The sequence below is a fragment of the Xyrauchen texanus genome, chromosome 5 (assembly GCF_025860055.1).
Source record: "Xyrauchen texanus isolate HMW12.3.18 chromosome 5, RBS_HiC_50CHRs, whole genome shotgun sequence".
NCBI classification, from domain to species: domain Eukaryota; kingdom Metazoa; phylum Chordata; class Actinopteri; order Cypriniformes; family Catostomidae; genus Xyrauchen; species Xyrauchen texanus.
The window spans coordinates 42,466,868-42,486,158 of record NC_068280.1 but is presented as its reverse complement, the minus strand read 5'-3'; the positions used below and the strand labels follow the sequence as shown (position 1 = coordinate 42,486,158).

At 37.8% G+C, this 19,291-nt stretch overlaps 1 pseudogene; it reads left to right on the top strand.

Moving 5' to 3' along the window:
• Positions 1 to 9: 9 nt before the first annotated feature.
• On the top strand, positions 10 to 19,157 carry LOC127643475 (tudor domain-containing protein 7A-like; annotated as a pseudogene).
• Positions 19,158 to 19,291: the final 134 nt, after the last annotated feature.

Sequence of the window (19,291 nt, the reverse complement as noted above, 5' to 3'; positions counted from 1 at the left end):
TGTGAAGTTGTTGGAGTGATAGCAAGTGCACATGCATGCGCGATATTTAACGACTAAATCAGCGAGAAAAGAGAGAGAAAAAAAAAACAGGTGAGCTGCACTATGTAATGTACGCTTTACCACTGTTTGCATTTTTTATTGTGATCATACTGTGATTTAGACGTGATTTGGACAAGGTAAATGTAAAGGAATAATGCGTTTAATTTGTATGTATTTTGTTTAGCTAGTTAATGACTGACTAATGACAACTGGCGTTTATCTTTTCCCGCCTTTTCTCTTTTAAAAATATCCTTTACTTTTGGTAATGGTGAAAACGTGTTTTCAGTTTGTGTAAAGTTCATTATCCCTGTGTTTGAAAGCCACATATCTTTACCTTCCCAGGCGTCCGTGACAGAATCCAATCCAGTTTATAAATACGCAAATTTGTAGGCCTAACTTTTACAAACGACGTTTGTAGCATTCATTTCTATGATATTCAAACTACATACATGTCCCATTATTAATGCTATGCTAGGGAACTTAGCAAACATAACAAGCACTGATGTGCATACAGTGCAACTTGTCTTTCTGTTTATTTGTGATGATATTTGGTGTAAATTAAAGTAATATTCCAGGTTCAATACAACTTAAGCTGAATTGACAGTATTTGTGGCATATTTTTAATAACCTCAAATTATAAATTTTTATAAATGTCCCTGCTTTTCTTTACAAAAAGCAAACATTTGTGTTACAGTGATAGTGAAAGGGGCCAATCTGTAAATGTTAAAATACACACGGTTTCAAAACTAAACCCACAAGACATAAACAATTTACGCGTTAACATGATTTTAGAGGGATACAATCGCTTACTTTTTTGTGTAAAGTTAAATCTATTTTACAACTTCATTGCCATGACGTCAAAACCCTGTAAGCCTTAAAATGGCGATTAAAACAAATGTATAACTTTAAAAATGCAAGTTTTATTTGAAGAATTCATGTAAGTCCTTTTAAAAATTATTATAAACTTCACATTTCTGCTTTTAAACCCTCAGAAATTGGCCCCATTCACTTCCATTGTAAGTGCCTCACTTTAAGCTTGATTTTTTTTTTCTTGAAAATGAGGGACAGGGGGCCTGGGTATCTCAGGGAGTAAAGACGCTGACTACCACCACTGGAGTCGTGACTTCGAATCCAGGGTGTGCTGAGGGACTCCAGCCAGGTCTCCTAAGCGACCAAATTGGCCTGGTTGCTAGGGAGGTTAAAGTCACATGGGGTAACCTCCTCTTGGTCTCTATAATGTGTGGTTCTCGTTCGCAGTGGGGCACGTGGTGAGTTGTGTGTGAATGCCACGGAGAATAGTGTGAAGCCCCCACATGCGCGATAACGCGCTCAACAAACCATGTGATAAATTGCACGGATTGACGTCTCTGTAGCGGAGGCAACTGAGATTCATCCTCCGCCACCCGGATTGAGGCTAGTCACTATGCCACCATGAGGACTTGGAGCGAATTGGGCACTCCAAATTGAGGAGAAAAAAGAAAATGAGGGACAAGTTGAGAATTTTTTTTTGTGGAAATTAACATTATGCCACAAATGCTGTCTATTAAGCTTAACTGGTTTTGAACCCGGAACGTTCCTTTAACTTTTAGAAATGGTGCTGTCCATCAATTCCACAGATGTGAATATTTTAGTATGGGCCTACATGGAATGTCCAGATGACCTACTTCAAAAACTGGATGACACTGAATTAAACATGCACAGTAGTGAGGTCATGTGACAACAATGTAGCATACTAAGCCATTTAAAATGTTTATCATTGCAGATTATAACCTGTTTCACATATTTAAAATGGTAGTAAGCAGTGTTTGTTTGAGTTCAGGATGAGTGACGTTGAGTTGGTGAAGAAGATGCTGCGAGCTGTTCTTCAGAGCAGTAAGCATGGCGTGGCCATGGCACGTCTGCCGGGAGACTACCGTGCTCTGACCGGAGAAATGGTTCCTCACAGGGAGCTTGGCCATGCCACTCTGGAGAGCTTTCTGCGCAGCATTCCCGGAGTGGTGCGGCTGGAACGCTCCAGTATTGGAGAGGTGGTGTATTCAGTTGAACTGTTTAACATTAAAGGTTCAAAACAAGTTAAATTGCACTCAGTCATTTTTGATTGCTTCGCTGGCTCAGACGACAGTTGTCTTGGAAGTAAACTGACACCTAACAGTATGGATGCAGCATCATGCATAAGCAAAGTTTAAATGTAATAGCCTGCCTGTATGTGCTTGTAGGTCATGTGTTTTGCTGGTGTATGTGAAGAGACGGCACACATCGCACAGCTGGTCGCCCGGCAGAAGACTTCAAAGAAGACCGGCTGCTCTAAATTAATGAACTTCCACATGAGAAAGAAGTCTTCCTCCCTGTTTTCACCTTATGGTACACAGACAGACAAGCAAACTCCAGTAGAGAGAAAGGCTGTTTGGGTGATGTGATGAGTATGAGCCAATGTGCAGAGGCCACATTCAGCTCGAGTCACTGTTGCTTTATTACACTCTCTTGCTCTCTTATGACTAATTACTAAATACTAGTTATGACTAGACTAACTAGTAATTGTTGGAATCTTGGTTAGTTGTTAAACTAAACTTTGCTCTCAAAGCTAAAAAGTGCAACAGTGAGGTTTCAGATGTAAAATATCTCCAATTGATTTTTAACAATAACAAAAAAGATCATGAAATCTGAGGTTGCTTAGGTGTGATATATGGGTGTTTCTTCAACTTCAGGCAATTTCTTATCCCAGGGTTGATTTTTATTAAAATTAACAGATTACAATTTTTTGCTTTTTATTTTACTTTTCAGATGTGTTTTATGTATACATTTTAAATAAAATAAGACCACAACTTGCATTATTAAACTATAAAAAAATTATTGTAAAAATACAAGTCATTACATATTAATACAAATTGTTTAAAACTATGATCATCTAAACAAAAAATGAAATAAACATAAAAGATTTACATTTTGTGAAATTAATTTCTATCAATTTCTACAAAATTAACACCGATTGTGGTGTTATTTCCACCAAACCAAAACATTTTGCCCCTAATAATTTTTGCGTGTTAGTGTACTTAACCAAGTTGACAGAAGTGTCAGTGGAGAGCATACTTGATGAAATATGAAAAAAAATACAGTACTGTGCAAAAGTCTTGGGCACATAAGATGCTTCACAAAAACATTTGTCTTAAGATGGTTATTTATATTTTCAGCTTTAGTGTGGCAATAAGAAAAATACATTTTAGACTTCCAAACATTTATTTTGCAACTAGAATAGAACAATAGGAAGCCCTGAGACAGATGGCATGGTCCCCACAGATCCCCCCACTGAACATTGAGTCAGTGTGGGATTACAAGAAGAGACAGAAGGAATTGAGACAACCGAAATAAAGAACTGTGGCAAATTCTCAGAAGCTTGGAAAGTCCTATCTGCCAACAACCAAGAAAAACTGTCCAGGTGTACCTAGAAGAATTGGTGCTGTTTTGAAGGCAAAGGTGGTTACACCGAATGTTGATTTAGCTTTTTTTAATACTCTACTTTGTATGACGTTAATTGATAAATGAAAACTATTTATGGCATTATTTTTTGAAGACATCCTCACTATGCAACATTTCTCTCAAGTGCTTAAAACTTATGCACATTACTGTATATTTAAAGAAAAAAAGAAAATTCAAGGTAAATGGGAAAATGATGTGACAATTCTTTTGGTCCGGATATATTAAGTTATTCACACATCACAGTTACTCTTCTAACATGAGCATATTTTAAATTATCAAAGGTCAAAGTCATTTTGATATTTATTTTTGACAACCATAAAACAGATGTTTTAAAAATATTTATTTTGACATTTTTATGAAGTAAATAATTTTTACCTTTTTTTAATTAATGATTGTTGTCGGAAATTTCATGACTTCTAGAAAAAGGACATTGTTAGTTCTCAAATAAAATAATAATAAAAAAACAAAAAAGTATTATGAGTGTGAAAAATGTTTTAACAAGTCTTTACTTTCTACAAATTCACATTGTTAAAAGTCTCTGAAATTTAAGAAACACCCACGTGCTTCTATAGAAGCCTCAAGTAATTTGATCAGTAATTTAAACATAATTTAACAAAACAAAACAAAAAAAATGTTTAGCTGATAAATTCCCTACACTTTTACAAAACCCATAATCATAAAGAACAATCAACCAATCAAAGAAACCGCTCTTGCCATAAAAACAGAAATGGCACCAAAAGCGATCAGAAGACACTAAATTAGGTATCACTGCACTTAACCACTTAAAAGTGCATATATTTGAATATTAATGGTTTACTCTGTCTCTGCATGCGTAACTGGGATAGGTGAAAGTATTTTGAAGTTGTCATGACATGAGGAATACAATTTTCCTTGACCTTTTGCCATATAAGAGTTTTTTGTACTTAGAGCTGTCAATCTCAGTATTTATCGGTGGAAAAAAATCCTCCATCGATTATCAACTTTTGAGTAATTTTCTATAATTAGCCTATGTTTTACAGTGCATCTACACGATCAGGTGCATATCACTTAAAACACAAGCAGTTTGGCAAAGTTATACACACATAACCAGCTGAATTATAGTCATGAAATCAGCCAGTTAGGAAGTATTTGCTGGCTAGTGACTACCTAGCCCTACTGTCATGTAAACCATTAATGAGGCTAGGTAGCTGCTAGCTACAGTAGCTGTCCGGCTAATATGATATCATTGTGTACCAAACAAGACAGCGCTGATAATGCAATACAGCTATCCACTGAACACAACAGCAATATCAGCACCATTGCTGTTTATTTATGTACTACTTGGATAAAAAAAAATCATTATCCATAGCGCTGTCACATCCCCTCATTTTTTTGGCAGACATGAAAGTCTTTCAGGGGACGTAATGACTTAGACTACAGCAAATACGTCATGTACGGATTATGTAGCTGACATGCGTTGAAAGAAACATAAAAATGAATGACTATTAGGAGAGTCAAACATCTGCTAAAGACTATGAAATTGTTGCAAAAAGAGGTCAAACCCCTTATAAAGTTACAACATAAACTGAGGATACTTCTTGAACTTCAGATTTAAAGGTAGCTTACCCTGTGGAGTTTACTTGTAAACAAAAATTTCACCAAAATGAACTTACTCAGGACCTTGTGCCCATCTGGACTATTTAAATTTTAGCACAGTTGTCACAAAGATTCAACAATCTGAACAAGTTCAGGCTGCTTAGAGGGGATAGTTGTAGTGTTTCATTTTATTCTAGGTTGTTCTGCACTTATTGGACTTTCAGCGAACAAACAGTAAGTCAATGCTTTTTTCCCCCCTTCTGCTCTAATGTACTAGTGGGTTCTGTGCCTTGTTAAAACTGTGTATGTTTACTGTTTCAGTACTGTACGAATGTTGCCTATATGCTTACATGAAATACAACCTCTTGCAACAGTAAGTGCTAGGAGAAGAAATTACATAAGCGATTTCAGGTAGGATTGGGCGACATGGTCTCTGGTACGGGTTGGGATTCATTTTTAGGCCTGTGCAGACCTCTAGCGATGGTGCATGTTGTGGGATGTGTAAATACAAATTAGCAATGTTTCATGATTTCATGAACAGACAGATTTAAAAACGAAACATTTCAGCAGGGTGGGAACTATATATTCTTTTATTGCGTTGAGGATTAAGTTTTGAGTTCTGAAATTTACAGTATGATTAACTGTATGATTTCAGTACAGTTACCTCTTATATGTCTAAATATCAAGGAAAATTGTATTCTCCATTTCATGACCCCTTTAAAAGGAGACCCCCAGTCTGTTTCAATTCTGTTTTTAATATATATGATCATATAATAAAATAATAGTGAAAAAAGTATATCATCATGTCCCCTTTAACACTGAAAATATGATGTGTCATATGTAACACACACTTTTCAGCAAAGTTCTGCTGAAAGAGGAGCAGAGATGATGCCTTATGAAAGGCAATACAATGTTTTCACAGTTGTTTCAGAAGCAAATTTTAGACTGTTCTATGTGCACTTTGGGAATTTTATGCCACTCCTTTAATCGTGTAGTGAAAAATTGGCATGTACTTATGTACTGGGCTGGCAAACACTTTCATGTGCTCTACTAGATTAGAACATATTAAGCACATCTACACACCTCCATTGTGGGAATCACTCTTTGACATGGCAAAATCCCAGCTTGAATACCCACATCCTTGATAGAGCTTATTAAAGGATTTATTACTGTGCCTCAGCTCCGTACCCCACCAAATTTTTCTGCATACAGTATGTGTGCTGGTTGTAGCTATGGCAGTCGGTCACTTTTACATTATGTTTCCACAAACTGTTAAATGTCCTGCACACACACACTCTCTCTCTCTCTCTCTCTCTCTCTCTCTCTCTCTCTCTCTCTCTCTCTCTCACACACACACAAACACAAAACACTTTGAGTTATGTTTATTTGAGTTTACTTATGAGTTATTGTTTATTAAAATGGTTTAATTACTTGTGTCTTCACAGTTAAACATCGCTTGTCTTTGCGGCAGCCAAGTCACACTACTCAAGCTTTTGTATCAAATCTAGTTTTTACCCTAACCAGCAGCAGGTTTACAGTATTAATGTGCGCTCCACCCAAGTTCCTTCTCACCAGCTGACCAGGAAATCAGCAGGGTGAGTGATACGAGATCAAACACATTACATACACAGTGAGCACTAAAGCATTCTGAATACATTAGTATCATCTTATTTTAATATTTAACTCTGTTGATCTTAGGTCAGAATCAATTGTGCCCAGCAGGTTCCTTACAGATACAAAAACTCAGCCAGTTAAGAACAATCAGGCACTTGGTAAACCTCATATTTTGCCCATTTAAAAATATTGTGACAATTAGATTACACTTTGAAAATCTCCCTTATACCTGCATTGTTAGAATGTTCCCCATTCATACTGAATTAAGATCTTATCTTTTCTTTCCTCTGTTGAACTTTATAGCCATTTGCTGTGTTATGTGTTGATTCTCATGCACAACTGAATTAATTCAAGATGTGCTGAGTGTCATAACAATGGCATGTGTTGCTTTCTTTAGCTCAGAATAAGCCTGTAAACTGTGCTGATGTTGAGCTGGTTCAGAGTCGCATCAAACAGCTTTTCCAGAAGTACTGCAGTGGAGTGTGGCTGTCAAAGATCCCTCACCTCTACAAAGATATGTTTAAGGAAGAGCTACATATGCACAAAGAAGTGGAGACCTGGACACACATCTGCACTGTGAGAGAACTAGAAAGCACAAACAAACACATGCTGACTTCTTAGAATCACTCTATCCTCCTCTGACCTTCTCCAACTTCAGCTCAAAGTAATTTTTTTATTTTTAATCTCAAAATAAGGGTTTTGTTGCTTTTAGTTCATATGCCTGTTGCATGAAGCAGGTTTCAGTGGCTATTCAGGGAATTTTGAATTTTGTTCAAGCAAACTCTGGTTTTTCTGTCTCAAGAAGGCATTCATCATCATAGAAACTTACGCTGCACTGCTAACACGCTCAGGAGCACGTTTTATTCTGGGTTATAGATAGTAAACGGATACTGAACCAATCAGCTATGAGTAAAGTGACATCTCTGATGAATAATGTCATTCCCTCTCTATCTTTCATTCCAAATTAAAGCGTGCTTCACATGGAAATGTATATATTTAATGAAAGGAGATTTATATATTACAGTTTAATGTATTAGATCTACATATTAAGATATTATAAGATGGTTTATTTGAGAGATCCGTGAACCTTGTGTCTTTTGAGCAGCACATAAAAAACTTATTATTGAGTTTATTTGCATTTCTTTAAATACAGTATCTGTATGCCGTGTGATGCTGAGAACCTCTGCTCCATTTCTCTACCCACCGAGGGCTCCTTGGCCTGAAATCACACACTTTGCACTATTACACTTCAATAAATTATATATTCTTTTTTAAATGAATATTAAATCTTTTACCTTTTAGATAAATTAATGGATTTTGATGCTTCTAAAATTAATAAACCTGTGTGACGAGGAGGCGGGCATGGCCGGGCCTTGAGGGGTGCACGCCTGGTGCTGAGTTGCCCCAATCAGTTGGAGAGAGAGATCAGGAGAAGCCGGGGATGCCAGAGAGGGAGAGAGAGACGCGCAGCAGTGTGTGCATGTCAGTGTGAAGCAATGTCTTATTGTGCGTCACTGAAGAGTGTAGCAATAAATGTCTACGAATATTGTTCAACCTGGTCCCTGCTTCCTCCTTTCCACCCATTAACAAACCTTGTTATTTTGGTGCCAAACCCAGGAAGGAAGAAGGATGCGCTGTCATGGAGTCCTCAACACTGCCGTACGCCTTGAGGCGGAGGAGCCCACTGCTGTCCACCAGGAGGCAGTGCAGTTGACTGAGGACCATGTGACATTGTGTTTGGGGGCCGCCAAATCTGAATGTATTTTTTTTTTTTTACAGTACTCACAGACATTTATTGTTACACTTTTAAGTTGTATACAATAACACACTGCTTCACGCTGACCGTCTCTGGCTTTGTGCAACAGACCTCATGTCTGTTAGATTTTAGATAATTTATATGCTAGTATTCTTTAAGTTGACAAAATTAGCTTTTAGCATATAAACTCAGCAAAATAAAGAAATGCCCCTTTTTCAGGACACAGTATTTTAAAGAAAATTTTATAAAAATCAAAATAATTTTACAGATCTTTATTGTAAAGTGCTTAAACAATGTTTTCCATGCTTGTTCAATGAACCATAAACAATTACTGAACATGCACCTGTGGAATAGTCGTTAAGACACTAACAGCTTACAGGCGGTAGGCAATTAAGGTCACAGTTATAAAAACGTGGGACACAAAAGAGACCTTTCTACTGACTGAAAAATACCAAAAGAATAATGCCCAGGGTCCCTCCTCATCTGTGTGAACATGCCTTAGGTATGCTGCATGGAGGCATGAGGACTGCAGCTGTGGCCAGTATAATAAATTGCAATGTCCATACTGTGAGACACCTAAGACAGCGCTACAGGGATACAGGAAGGACAGCTGATCATGCTCACAGTAGCAGACCACGTGTAACAACTGACTGTAACTTTTGATTTTGACCCCCCCTTTGTTCAGGGACATTATTCCATTTCTGTTTGTCACATGTCTGTAAAACTTGTTCAGTTTATGTCTTATTTGTTGAATCTTTGTTCATACAAATATTTACATATGTTAAGTTTGCTGAAAATAAAAACAGTTGAAAGTGAGAGGACGTTTCTTTTTTGTCTTTTTCATTTGGGAAAACCAACCAAAAATATTGATGACTTATTCTACACTTATGGTGTGTAAAAATTATTATTGGATTAAGTGCACACTAGATTGAGAATGTTCCTCCTAAAAATTACCACCAGCCTTTGATTAGATATATCAAGTAGAATATTATGGTTCAAGGCTGTGATGCATAAATATGGATATTGCCTATTTTAAATGTGTCAAATATATTGTGTGAAAAGCATTCAATAAAATTGTGCTTGTAGTTCATTTTTGTGACTCTTAAAGTACTGAAGTTAGTGAATCTGAAATGTGTTTTTATTTATTTATTTTCTCCCCATCCTTAGGTTGAAAAGCCAGGCAGCAATAACATAGTGGACCGGCTGGTGTATCCTGTCCTGGAGCCCTCCCCAAATCCCAGTACTGTGCCTGCTGTAGCTCCCAGCAAGCTGTCTCCTAACTCTGCCATTCTAAAACCACCATCACCTGCTCAGCAAACCACCCAAATTCTCAGAACTCTTGCCATTAATATTCCTCCAGTTCAGAAATCCCAGGCACCCTTAAGCCCAATTTCGCCCGACTCCACCACGGTTCACCTTCCAGTCCCTGAAACACCCAAGCCTACCACTCACACACTCATCACCCCACCCTCCACCCCACCACCTCTTAATTAAGTCTTAATTAAAATTCCATTTAGACAATATACACCATGTGCTTTACATTAAGTTTTATGACTTGTTTGGTTTGATTGAAAGTGCTTTATAATGTATGATATAAGTTTTGTAATGTTCTGTTTTTTCTGTCAGGTGCGTGTTTCCTAAGTATGTGTTGGAGGATCTGTCTCTGTTGGCAGATAAATGTATGGTTGAGTACCCAATGCCAGACAATCGTAAGAGAGCCATCCTGTACTCACTACCATCTCATGTCCAAACGCAGCCCCGCCCAAGGCCACTCCCACTGCTTATAACCTGTTCTGACAACCAACATGTGCCGCCTCTGACTATCCCAATGGTAGAGTTTCATTCTGTGTTGGTGATGGAGATCTCAGGTAACACTCACAAAAGAGGGATAAGTGCAGCAGAATGCAGCAGTTTGGGAGAGAGAGAGCCACTTGCAGCTGCCAAACCATGTTGTGTCGTTTTGTTTAAGTTCCAATAAAATTATTACTTTGATTGTTCAGCCAGTTCCCGCCACCTTTCCCATTATAACCTTCTTACTAAAACAAGGTGCCGAAACCTGGGAAGGAGGAGGGATGCCAGCCGACCGGACGCTGAGGAATGGCAGTGATCCGCAAAGGGGAGGAGGGACTCGCTGCCGGCAGCCTGGAGCAGTGATGCTGCTGCCAGGGGCGGAGGAGTTCCCTATTTGCCGCCAAAATTCGGAGGGGCTTCCATCCGCCATGGGTTGGTGGGCTAGCTCCGGTCCGCCCGGGGAGGAGCGGCTGTCGGCTGCCAGAGGGTGGAGGAGTAAACGAGGACCAGGCGACAGCGTGTCTGGGAACCGGCGAGCAAGTTTTTTTCTCTCTCTCTCTCACTGTCGCTATGCTTTGCCCTTTCCCTCTCCTCTTTTTGTTTTGTTTTGTTTTTCCCTCCCCTCGTCCCACTCCCAAACCATAGCGAGATAGGGGAAAGCCTGCCAGCAGGCAGGGCCGGAAGGGTTCCCGCCTCCTCCTCTCCCATTTCAACCTTGTTACAGATACTAACTCAAAATAATGAGATAATAATTTAATGTAATGACCTCAAAAAAAAAAAAAACAAGGTAAACTCATAATGATGAAATCTTAAAATAATGATATACCGGTAACTCAAAAGCAAATCATTAAGCTTTTTGAAAAGTGCACTATTTACTATGAAAGCCTTTTTCTGCCATGTCAAATAAAAATAATTTCAGGTCATTATTTTGAAATATCATGTCTTTATTTTGAGATACCATCTCATTATTTTGAGTTAGTATGGCACAATGAGATATCAAATTATTTTAAGTGGGTATCTCATTATTTTGGTATTATCTCATTTTGAGAAAGTATCATTATTTTGAGATCTCGTAATGAGAGTAAAATTTTTTTAGATAATTATTATCTAATAAAAATTATTATCTAGATAGTTAGTATTTCATTAAATTAGTATCTCATTTTGAGTTAGTATCATTATTTTATCTCATTTTGAGATTCTCATTTTCAGTTAATATCATTATTTTGATGTAGTATCTCATTTTGAGATAGTATCTTGTTATCTAAGCATTAGATCTCATTATTATTATTATTCAGTTTTAAATAGGGATGCACCGATATGATATGATATGATTTTAGTGGATATATTGCCATTTACCTTATTTTGTCATCAGATCATTGGAAATATGCTTTAATTGTACAAATGTACAAAGAGGTGCAAAAGCATTTTCACTGTTCTAACAATAAATAATTTCTGTTGACCATGGATTGGGTCTGTTGAACACATTCAAGGTCAACATTTTTGAGAGAGCCAAAATGAAAGATAAATTAGAAGATACAAAATAAAAAATTAAAATCTAATAATGATTAAATATCATTCTTCCTTGTGTTCATTTAGAGAAAAACTAGATTTTTACTTCATACATTAAACATTTTAATCTACTTGGCTACAATTGCGGTTTGGTTGAAATGATGTTTTCTTTGATTTAAGAAGTAATCTTTAAAGCTATTTCAGAGTAAATTAAAATGATAAATAATATTGAGATTTAGCAGGTGTATTTTTGTAGTCATATCTCCAAGTCCTAATTTGTATGTGTTAAGGTCAGGATGTGCAGGTTTGTAAAGCTCTTGATAAAGTATTACATTTGAAGTGTGAAGTGAATTTTTGTTTTAATAAATATGACCGTTGTGGATTTATTATGGTTGCTTTTTATTCAGGTTTGTGGGAGATGGCTACTCTAAAGCACTGGAGGAGTTGGAGGAGGCCATGCTGCAGTTTTATAATAAAGTTGGGGCTGGGCTTTGTCTCCTCTCCCCGATAAAAGGACAATTGGTGGCTGTTGCTATAGAGGAAGATGCAGTACTAGAGCACAGATCCATCAGGTCACAGTAGATAATGTGAAGGTAACAGTCTGTGTATCTTTTGTCTGTTTCAGAAATAAATAATGAATATGTACCTTTGCTGGGAAGAGAAAGCTAGGGTCTGGTGGTAATTGGTTTGGGTTAGGTGGAGAAGCATAAGGTAGTATTTGCTTGGGGTAAGAAGGGGAATTGTTTAGTTATATTTGGTTAGGAATAGATTGGAAAGCCTAAAAGCTTTCGAACCCAGTCGAGCGCTCAGCTTTTCAAAGTATACTGTTTTGACCGCAAGCGAATACGAATGCATTAAATGCATGTGCACGAGTGCTTTGTGAACTCTTTTCGTACAGATAATTGCAGGCACATGCTCCGAGATATGCATAGATGAGGACTGTACGTGTGTTGAGAAAAATTGGGCAGCACACGGACAGTCTGTGCAGACTGTGCTGATGAAAAAATGTGCATCACGCATATTGTACGCAATCCGATCTGATACGTGAAAGGCCGAATTATACAGTACTTGAGCCATAAGTGGCTATAGATGGGGGAGGTGTCAGGTGGTTATGGGTTAAGATTAGATGAGGAAACCTCTGGTGTTTTTTTAGATTGGTTTACAAAACATCTGTAGAGATCAAGTCAAATGGGAAATGGATTTGTTTTAGATTTTATTTAGGCACTTTGTTACCTTTCCTTAGGTGTACTTTGTGGATCATGGATTTTCTGAGGTAGTTAGTCGGAAGAATCTACTGCAGCTGAGAAACCAGTTCTTCACTCTTCCCTTCCAGGCAACCACTTGCCAACTCGCAGGTAACATTCACCAGATGTGAATTTATGTTTGTGCTAAAACTGAGTAATATAGCAGCCAGATCACCCTGTAAAATCCCAGGGCACTTCTCGTAAGGAGTAGGGGTGTAACCACCTAATAATCCCCATTCCTGCATTGGCTGTATCACTCTACCTTGGTGCACTATGGCTGCTGTCGCATCATCCAGGTGGATGCTGCATACTGGTGGTGGTTAAGGAGAGTTCCCTGTTCTCAATGTAAAGCGCTTTGAGTGCAGTGTCAAAAATAGCACAATGTAAGTGTAAAAACTCATTCATTCGTTCAATATGTATTATTATAATTTTTTTTTTTCTGTTTGCATTTCAGGTCTGGAGCCATTCTGTACAGATGTAGTTGTTCTAAAGACTCTGGATTTATTAGCTGTAGGTCATACGCTATTCACTGAGATTGTGGATCGAGAGGACACACCCATTATAGTGCTGTATGACACATCTCAAAATGAAGATGTCAATGTGAACACTGTCTGTTTGAAAGCCCTGCAGGATAAGTCCATGGAGAATCCTCTACAGGTCAGTCTGTATCACACAAATAAAATACAATTTTTAATTTGTGCAGAATGTGCAGCAATTGAAAATTATTCTTTATTGATTAAATATTTTGTTGGTTTTACAACCACTGAATGAATAAATAAGAAAATAACTATCTGGTCTTCCTTCTTATATTTTCAGGTGAACAGCGTGTACACAAATGTGTGTGTCACAAATGTGTGCTCTGACGGCAGTATTTATTGTCAGTTGCCTTCTCGAGGCCAGGCCAAGCTCAAAGACATCATGGACAAGATTGAGGCACATTTCCTTTCTCAGGTAGCAAACTAAAAGAGGAATTTAAGTTGTGTGTGTTTGATTTGTGTATATGAGGTTTGAGGACAATAAGAAGTTAAAGGTTGACCTCCTTTGTGTATGTGAGAGCATTAAAGATGTTATATGTAATAGTTTTACTATACTAAATCATAAAATGACCATAATATGTCATTTGAGAATTAGGTTTAGAATTAGAATTGAGAAAAAGTTTAAATACTGCCTTCTCCAATAACAATGCTACAGCCAGTATATTCAACTTTGAAGTTTCTGTGTCTGTTTTGGCCTGTGTGATCCCGCCCACTGCCCACTCACCAATAGTGTTTCGACACTGCCGGGTTGCAGGCAAGCTACAATGCATGCTGCAGCCATGGAAGCCAGTAAACGAACTGGATCAGATATAACAGATTCCACCTGACCTAAATTGCCTCGTCATCCATCTAAAAACCACCATGATCAGAGGCGTAGTAAAACAAGGATAAATAGGAGATGTCTTTGGAAGATGGAGAAAGCTTAAAGCCCAGAAATCCTTTAAAACGGATGCTGAGTTGGCTAATTTGCATGTCAACTTTCTGGTAACCCACATGAGATTCGAGTCTGGTGTATCTCTCCAATCTCTCTGATATCTCTCCAATATTTTGAATTTGGAATGCAATACCCATTTCAAATGCTTGTTGTCAATCTTACCTAAAGCACCTTTAATGGTGAAGTGTGTATTTTATTGCATGCAAAAAAATATACGCTTATCCCAGTTGAAAGGCACATCACCCCAAAATCATTTTTTTTACAATTTATTCACCGGCATGTTGTTTTAACCACTTGGCAGTAATATACATTACATCTACTCTGTCTGTTTTGTAATTGTGTTTCAAAGTTAACATGGGATTTGTTGGTGTCCAAGCCATTTGGTGGGAAAGTGTGTCTAGCAAAATACAAAGGCAAATGGGCGAGAGCAGAGGTGAGCTGGTCTTTCCTTTTTATCTCATCATTTTTTTCAAAAATTGCCAATAATTTAAATACCGCAACCATAACCATTTGGTTTAATGATTGAATAAAGAAATAAGTGAGTGAATGAACATTCTAGCTGTGTGTAGATAACTAATCTTCATGGTAGTCAAGTGTTGGATATCCTGTTTTTGGATATGGGACTTCCTGCTTCTCTGGAGGTTAGTGAGCTTAGAGAGATCCTGCCGATCTACCTTAGAGAGCTCATCACCATACCACCACAGGTAAATACAGACCTGTCTCACTCCTTTTCTTGCTTATTCATTTCCACAACACAACTGCTAATATACTCTTAAGCAAACAGAGGTGCATGTTCTTCTCACAGATTTTCAGTATTGGCCGATGACTGTTAAAATATTGGTAATCATTATCGGCCTCAAATCTCCTGATCAGTGCCCCACTAATTTACTTCTAAGTAGTTATTGCTGTGGCTACAGTCTAAGCTGTATTTGGCATTATTTTCTTAGGCTTTGTACTTTAATCCCTTTGACAAAGAAATTGCCATTTTTGTAAGTGTTCACATGCCAAAGATGGACACAATGACTTGCGCTGTTTGATTGATTTGAAAAACCAATGAGTAAATTGGGGTGTGCCTATTATTATTTACATTAATGTTATGTCAAATTATTATGAAAATTATTATTATTATAATATTATGTTTTCCACTTTCTAAAAGGATGCTCATAAGAATGACGCAGGTCTTTCTGTTACAGTTACTCCCAGATGATCTTTGAAGAACAAAACAATCCGCACATTTGCACACAATGGGCCTTATTCATGAAACATGTGCGGAACAAATTTGTGTCTACATTTTTAGAAAAATGATTCTGATGTAAATTGTCCCATTTAATTAAAAGTCAGAATGCATTAACCCCCAAATTTATTTTGTTCATGTTTCATGAATAAGACCTATTGTTTGTGTTAAATAAGGAACAAAAAATGCTTTGTTACTGTTTACGATTCAAAACAAGTTTTATACGCAAAAAGTAACTTATTGGCCAGCCAGTTTTAGTCACCTTTTGCATTTAGCGAATGATATTTGGACCATGTTTGTAGCAGAGCTTTAGTCTGTTAAATTAAAGTTATTGTTGTATGTTTCTGTCTTTGTAGGCAATCAAGTGTCTCCTGGCAGATCTGAATGCAAATGGGGCAGTTTGGCCACCTGAAGCTGTTTTGTGGTTAAGAGAGACCGTCCTCAACAAAGCCCCCAGCTGCATGAAGGTTAGGCACATTTTTACTGATTACTGCAAAACTTATGTATTTCAGTTGGTTTTCCTTTACATTTCCCAGGCAACTATGATATTGTTATTTTACAGTTTCTATGTATAGCCATGTTTCTCATGTGTGTTCAGATAGTAAAGCTTGATGAAACCAGCACTGTGCATGTCTACCTGTTCAGTGGCAATGGAGCTCATGACCTTCAGAGCAGTGTTAACCATCAGCTTGCCTCCTGCCCGTTCTGGCATCGGGATGTCTACCTCAGCAGGATCGCCAGGGTGTCCGAACCTTTTTTGTCTGAGACAGGGGATACCTCCTATTCATCTTCCACACAGAGTTCCAAGGGCCTCACACTGCCTCCTCAGCTGGAGTTACCCAAAATGGGGCAAAATATGGATGTGTTTGTGTCGGTTGCATGCCACCCTGGGCACTTTGTGTTGCAGCCATGGCAGGATCTCTACAAGCTGGTGGTGTTGATGGGAGAGATGATACTGTACTACAACAAACAGGAAGTCACCCCCATCGATATACAGAAGAATAAGGTCTACACTGCCAAAATTGACAACATGTGAGAGATTTCAATAGGGCAAAGGCTGATCCTAATATGTCTCCTCTGATAAAACTTACCCACCATCTGTATAACTAATTGTCAGTCTTTCTCTTTTTTTTTCTTGCTCTCCTTTCACATGCAATCTCTCTATGTATCTATAGTTGGCATCGTGTTTTGGTAAAGGGGGTCCTGACCAATGGTTTAGTCTCTGTGTATGAGTTGGATTATGGGAAGTACGAGTTGATCAACTATTCTCAGCTCCAACCACTCATCCATGAGTTCAGGCAGCTGCCGTTCCAGGGCATATCTGCTCAACTGGCAGGTAAGAGAGGAGACCACCAATGTCACATCATTGGCCCTGTTTCCACCTGGTAGTAAGAGGCATTTTCGGTGATCCGATCACATGTGGTCAACCGTGAGCATTCCTTTTTCCACCTGGTATTACCTTATCTCAAATGTTTCTCCTGCGACCACTTGTTTTTTGATTTTGAGGGATGTTATAATGGTTTAAAAAGAAAGTACAACCAAAGTAACCCCTAGTATTGCCCTGGTAAATCTATAGTAAATTCATGGTTTCTAAATGGATAGAGTATAGTGTATTAAAACAATGGTTTCTGCAAAAACAACATGGTTACTTAAATAACTTTTCAGTTACTACATTATTACTATAGTAAAACCATGGTTTCCAACAAAAAAACTAAACATTGTTAGCCTACAAAAGTCATGGTTACTACAGTATTACTATAGAAAAATGATTTCCGCCAAAAACTATGGTTAATACAGTCTACAATATTACTATAGGTATCCATAGTTAAGCTACGTTATTTGTATAGTAAAACTATAAATGCCAAATTATTATTTTTATTACAATTTTTTTTTTTATCACTGTGGTTTCACTTTGAATACCATGGTTGCTATGGCCACAAAATGTATTGCATGTGAACACAAAACGTATTGTGAGGGAATGCAAAGCTTATTGTGAGGGAACGCAAAACGTGTTGCGAGGAAAGGCAAAGCTTATTGTGAGGGAACGCAAAACTTATCACAATTGTACCTAAGCACAAACATTTTGAGCAGAATTCTCTGCTATTCTTGTATTAACCTGTGTTTTAGATGTGTTTGCTTCAAATCTGTCACTTAATGTTGATATTAGACACATTGTAGAAGTTCTGTGAAGTGCTTTAATAGGTTTTTGCCCTTTCAAATGTTTTGTTCAGATGGTTATTTCCTTTAAAAGATGCTTATAACTGGCAAAGTTTAAACTCTTGTTTTAGCACAGGGGAAGATGGGGGTGGTGCTTCACTGCTGTGAACACATTCTGGATGGATTGCATTTCACACCTCAAATGTGATGTGGTCACATTGCATTTTTGACTACCTCCGTATGTGGTTTCTGTGATCCATCCATCCATCCATCGTCAACCGCTTATCCTGGGTTTCTGTGATCTGATTGCTAAATGTTTTGGACCCAGTTTCCACCTGTATTTAGCCCTGACCACTAAAAACACATCTTAATACCAGGTGGAAACAGGGCCATTCTGTACTCTTTATTTATAGGTTCAACATTCCACTAAGGATTAACATGATAAAACAAGTAAACTGCTCATTTGCAGGTGTAAAGAATGGGGTCTGGTGTGAGGAAGCTTCTATGGTGTTCCGTAACCATGTGGAGAAGAAGCCGCTAGTGGCCCAGATCGAGTCTGTTGAGGAGGGGGAGTGGCCCTGGGAGCACAAAATCTCTGTCTACCTAGTGGACACCACACAGGATGACAATGATATCTGGATTCACAACATCATGATTGAGTTTTTAGATGAGCTCAGCAGAGCTGCTTGAGGCTATCAAAACTACCCTTTCCCAGAGCTGTGCTGAATGCCTCTAAAAAGCCTAAAGAAATCTAGACTTGCCTCATCTGCGATTCTCTGCTAGAGAATTGAAGCCTATAGATTATTGACACAACCAGTGGAGAATTCAAGATCTCCAATTTGATTGTAGATTTTTTTCAAAGAGCACTGTTTTTATAAACCAGTATATAAGATAGATAAATATCGCCTGGTCTCATTTTATTTATACATGTTCAAGAAAATTAAATTATTTTTCTGAGTGCCATGGTAATAGATCTCGTTTCTGTTTGCTGTTATGATTAACAATATTGTGCCATTCTCAAATTAACTCTTGACCTTATTACCTGAACAATGTACTTTTCTGTGTCTTTACAATAGGGCCATTTGTCTTTATTAGTCATTTGATTTATTTGTGTGAGACACTGCTACTTGTTTATACTTCTTGATTTTGCACTTTGGTTTGGTTCGATCTTTTGCTGTGTATTTTCCAAAAATGAAAATGGCCTAATTGTAAAATAACATTTGTGTTTAGATGTTCTGGTTTGTTTTATTTCCAAGTTAAGATTTGGCTCAGAACATTAAACAAAAAAGACAACAATACGACATTTTTGATTACTGTCATTTGTGCAACTCGACTGAGAAGCGAATCCAAGGACTGCAAAATGTCATAGAGTTGTGTAGAGTTCCACGCTGATAAAAGCCGCTGATTGGTGGACTGTCTTTATGACGT